Source organism: Bombus bifarius, unplaced genomic scaffold (genome assembly GCF_011952205.1).
Source record: "Bombus bifarius isolate JDL3187 unplaced genomic scaffold, Bbif_JDL3187 scf7180000008218, whole genome shotgun sequence".
Taxonomy (NCBI): Eukaryota; Metazoa; Arthropoda; class Insecta; order Hymenoptera; family Apidae; genus Bombus; species Bombus bifarius.
The window spans coordinates 375,101-381,035 of record NW_022884519.1 but is presented as its reverse complement, the minus strand read 5'-3'; positions in this window follow the sequence as shown (position 1 = coordinate 381,035).

The following is a 5,935-nucleotide window of genomic DNA, read 5'->3' as shown; positions in this document are numbered from 1 at the left end:
TTACTCTGTTTCTCCTGGTTTGCGTTATACAATAGGTAAGAACATATGGTTGATGTTTCCAAGCCCCAAAGAAATAATTTTCCCTATCAGTTTTGCCACTTTCGCATTAGACAGTATGTAGCTGTACGCTGGTCTGTTCTTCCATCTTGTTATTGGGTTGGCAACTATGTGCCAACTTAACTTAACAAATAAGTGCCAAATTAACCAACTTAAGTTGCAAAAAGTACATGTTCAGTAACGATGTTATTGACGACGAATATTATTTTGAATCTATTGGGTTGGCAACTAAGTGCCAACTTAACTTAATAAATAAGTGCCAAATTAACCAACGTAAGTGCCAACCCAATAGATTCAAAATAATATCGTTATTGAACATGTACCTTTTGCATCTTTTAGGCATCATGTGTAAGGTATTACAAAAAATATATAAAATGTATAAAAAGCTTGCTTATTCGTCTGGCAATGTCATTGAAAAACTGAACTTGGTTCTGGTTGAACCATCGACAGAATTTAGGTTAAACGAAAAATAAGACTTCATCGCTAAAGGTCTCCAATTCTCTTTCATCAGAAACATAATACTGCTTAGTTTACTATAAATAATATAGATATAAATACGTATAAGATTATCGCTCAGAAAAATACTATAAATAAATACAACTGTAAACAAATTTCGCCCTTGTTGATCATTGAAAGTTTTTAAGAGAACCATAAAAAGTTAGCAAGACCATTGAAAGAAAAATAACAAAGAACCATGATAAAATTTTAAAGTAAATTATGACATAGAACAACTTGATATTCATAGGTATTAACAAAAATGTAAATTCCTTCTAACACTACCAAATTACTGTTTATTATTACCAAAGACACTTAGGTAAAAAATGACTTACTTATGGAAGCAAAATGCAAAATCAACTATGGAGAACAGCGAGTGATGCCAACATAGAAATTCTTCAACGATTCCAATGAAAAACACTAGGATCCTTAACAGATGCACCTTGGTATGTTACCAACAGAGCAATGCATCGCGACACTAAGATATCCACAGTTAAAGAAGAAATATCCAAAACCCACTAATTACTCAATTACTTAAAAGACATTATCCTCTGGATTTAAACATTAGATTCAACCAGAATCAAACAAACTTTGACTCGACTAAACATTTATTATTCACGTTACAATAAGAATTGATTATAAAATTCTCGCAAATAAAAAAGAAAATATCCAAAGTATTAGATTTCTTCTTTGCTTTCGTGCATCGCAGTCGGCCACCCTCGAACAGTCGTTTTCCAAATCGATTGTCAGACACACGCAATCATGATTCGTGTTGGCGCGTTTAGGTGTATCAAGTTATCCATGCGCGGCCCCAGCAGTGCGGCTCTACTTTAGTCGTCTCATCATCCCTTCATGGAGCTCGGTGACTTGCACGCTCGTGACTTGGCATCAGGGCCGGGCGTCCATATATCGCCCCCTGGTCCACGCGTTCACGTTGCTCACCCGATTCGCAGGTCCATTTGTCTATGCTTTGGAAAATAAAATCGTCCATCGTGGAATGTACTTTCCTATTGTTAGTCCTGCTCTGTTCGACTTGAGATTTCGCCAAGTGGATTAAAATTGATGTAAATGAGCGATAGGAGTAGAGAATAAATAAAAATAGACAGAGGATGTAAATAAGGTAATAATAAATAAATGTAAATAAAATGAAGGCTGGGCCAATGGATTAAGACTTACACGTATTTAAGCATCGTTTGCACATAGAATGAAGTTTAACGAGCGGTCTTACGGCTAGTTTCTGAAACAAAACACGTAAAATCGTATAGAAAGCCTACGATACGAGGATAATCCTTATTACATTTAACACGCTTTTTACGTTGATAAATAGAGTATGGATATTTATGCAAATTCATATTTTCATGCGCACAATTAAAAAGATGAAATCTGGATAGAAACTTTATCCGCTAGATATGAGGTTTCATCTTGCTAAAATTGTTAATGAACTTGAATCTTCCAATGGATTTAAAATAACTGTTAATATGCCAGAATTAAATCAAATATAAAAGTCAATATATTTTTATATAAATATATATTTATATAAGTCATAAAGTCAATATATTAGATCTCGAAATGGGAAAAAATATTAATATTAAAAGTAACAATGTTAAATAATAAAATCGATTAATCAAATATTCATTATTTAAATCCATATATCTAATCCTATACATTAAAATTATCCAACAAATTAATATTACCAGAAACATAAATATTACCAACTTAAAACTAATTACTAAAATAAGACTAAACCTTGTTGAATTTAATCTAAAAATTAATCACTCAAATACATATACTTTATTAATTAATAAAATATATAAACCAAAAAACATACAGAAAGTACTATTCTTATATATTTTTACATATAACGTGCATTTCCATACCTTCAGATTTTCCTTTTCATATAACTGCATATAACATTCATATTCATAAACAAAATGCATTTGCATAAGTACATTTGGATACACAGCCAGTCACTGACCAGGTAACGTCTTGGACGAGAAACAAGGTAGAACGAAGGTGTACAAAAGTTTGGCGAAGACGGTCGATCGACGTTGGCACAAATTACCTCTTTAACGAAAGGTTACCAATTCCTCTTGCTGGAGGATCGAACCGGAGGAGGAAAGATGGAGTGGTCCCAGGGGGTGAGGGCGAGCCTCCTGGAGGAAGGTTACGTGGTGTTTGGCCCTCGCCACTGCCGTCTTCCACGTCGTGACGTCCACGAGGCGGGCCAAGTGACAAATAGATGTACGCGGCGACCGCACGATTTACTCCTTGCGAAGGGATAAAAGCTTCCTGACAAAATCCTGCTGTGACAGCGGATCCCGCCGTCCCGACCGTGTTGCTTCTCTCCCGCGACTAATCGTCCCGCAAAAAAGTTTACGACTCGAACTTCCATCTGGGACAAAAACCGCTCTGACTTACCGCCGGGAGTTTCAACTGGCCAAGTTGTCCTTTTCTCTCTACTGTATGGTGAATAGGGAATTTAGTATTTAGTATTATATAGGGAAAAATAGTATTTCAGGCGGAAGTTACGCAGAATGAAACTTTAGTTTAGAGCAGATAAATCGTGGACGTGTATATACAGTGAGACACGGAAGTGTTCGCCACATCTTGCAAAGAAGTGATTTTAATTCAAATGAAGCAGATATCGATGAACAGTAAGGAAATGTGTGTGTAAGGCTTTCTAGGCGCTGTGGTTTTTTGTTAACCTATAAAGACAGAATTGAACTGCTTTTGATTGCTTTGAAATATTGGCTTGGCAACTAAGCGATTGCGGATTTTACCATTAAGTGGTATTGACAAAGTCCGCAATCACTTAGTTGCCAACCTAACAGAATGCACTAATTTAGCAGTCAAATTCTGCATCATTTTATGCGAACGAAAATGGTTTCCTTATGATATATAAGAAGACTTTTGTAACCAACTTTATGAATATTAATTTACAAAGAATTTTATTTTAGTGCAACATTTAATCGTTCGAGAAAACTTGCGAAACTTGTTTTCAATTTCAGTTTTAGTCCTAATGAAAATTTCAAAACCATCCGTGCACCATGAACGTTTCCGGAAACAATTCTTTATAATTGTCTATAATATTTTTCAACCGATCTCGAGCTCCATTTTAATCTACAAATTCTCGCATTGAACGACTGGTAGGTTTGACGAAGTAACAACGGCGGCCCGATTAACAGCAGCGTTTCCCATTTTCTAAATAAGTCTCGCAGGGTTTCTTCCTGCACGGCGATAAGTTTCCAGCTGTTCTCTCTCCAGCCAACACAGCGGCATGAAGGACCGGGCGTCTCCTTCCGGCACTCCTGCTCGCTCTATCTCGCCTGCTCACCCTTCCCGAATCCACTCTCATTATTCCAAGGAAATTAAATATGTCACCTGATTCTTAAAGTTAATTGAACTTCGGCCGTAGCTCGAATCGGCTCGGCCGGCTTCTAATTCATTAGGATAATGTATTTGGGGCCACATTTAGGATAAACTCTGCTCTGTTTCGCCAAGGACAAGGATGTGTGGTTTAACATAATCTTAGGATCCATTCTTGTATCGTGCAACGCACTGAAGTTTACATTTAACTCCTTCAAGCTGCTCAGAGATTAGTCAGTGTTAGTTTCATATTCTGTTGAGGTTAACTGATGGAGTAACCAGTGGATGAATTTCTAGTAGAAAAATGTATTGAAATAAGTATAGTATCTTAGGTCAAAATCAAATAAATTGTTATCATTATTTATTAATTTGATACATAATATTGTTGAGGTTGACTGATAGAGGAACCAATGGATGCATTTGTAATAGAAAAATATATTGAAATAAGTATAAGTATAGGTATAGTGTCTTAGGTCAAAATCAAATTAATTTGATACATAATATTGTTCAGGTTGACTGATAGAGGAACCAGTGGATGAATTTGTAATAGAAACATATATTGAAACAAGTATAGGTAGAGGTATAGTGTCTTAGGTCAAAATCAAATAAATTGTTTTCATTATTGATTAATTTAATACATGATATTGTTGAGGTTAACTGATAGAGGAACCAGTGGAAGCATTTGTAATAGAAACATATATTGAAATAAGTATAGGTGCAGGTATAGTGTCTTAGGTCAAAATCAAATTAATTTATTATCATTATTTATTAATTTGATACATAATATTGTTGAGGTTAACTGATAGAGGAACCAGTGGAAGCATTTGTAATAGAAACATATATTGAAATAAGTATAGGTGCAGGTATAGTGTCTTAGGTCAAAATCAAATTAATTTATTATCATTATTTATTAATTTGATACATAATATTGTTGAGGTTAACTGATAGAGGAACCAGTGGAAGCATTTGTAATAGAAACATATATTGAAATAAGTATAGGTGCAGGTATAGTGTCTTAGGTCAAAATCAAATTAATTTATTATCATTATTTATTAATTTGATACATAATATTGTTGAGGTTAACTGATAGAGGAATCAATGGATGCATTTGTAATAGAAACATATATTGAAATAAGTATAGGTACAGGTATAGTGTATGAGGTCAAAATCAAATAAATTGTTATCATTATTTATTAATTTAATACATAATATTGTTGAGGTTGACTGATAGAGGAACCAGTGGATGAATTTGTAATAGAAAAATATATTGAAATAAGTACAAGTACAGGTATAGTGTATCATAGTGCATCATTGTATTTACTATAGCAGCCACATACTAATTAATTACATTCAGTTATATTAATTCTTGCATCATTTAGCAGTACTTTCATATCACTACAGAAATTTGATGCCATGAAAATGAAATGAACTTGATGGAGGGATGTTCCACTGGAAATAAGGGTAGCCATAAATTGTATGAAACTTACAGATACGAAATTGAAATCAAAGAGACACTGGTTCCATTCCTTGCGGAAAAACCTTGCGTAAAGCAACACTAAATTTCTCAATATAATACCAGACTTTTGTACAAACTATACCAAAATGAACCCTTAATACTTTGCCAACTATTTAATTAATTCTTAAAAAATAAGAAGGTATAGGTTATGTATCTGGTTATTTTTCTGCAGGGTTCGCATAATTTGTTGATCTTCAGGTTAAAAACAATGACAAGGCTGATCCTGATTCATGCCTGGATCATTGCAGACAATTTACCGAAAGCTGATTTATCGTATTCAACCGGCAGACTAAGTTCGAGTAATAAACTCGAGCAGGATCTAAATCCCTATTTTACTTACCAACCGGTCGCAAGGCTACGGTGGAGCAGCGAGCGCCGAGGAGAGGCGGAGGAAGCCAGGCGTGTACTAAATTTAAAAGTAAAACCTCTGCCTTTGTTGCCGAATCCCCGCGCTGAAAGAGAAGGTTGCTCTGCTCCTTCCAGCCATTCAACAGATTTAAA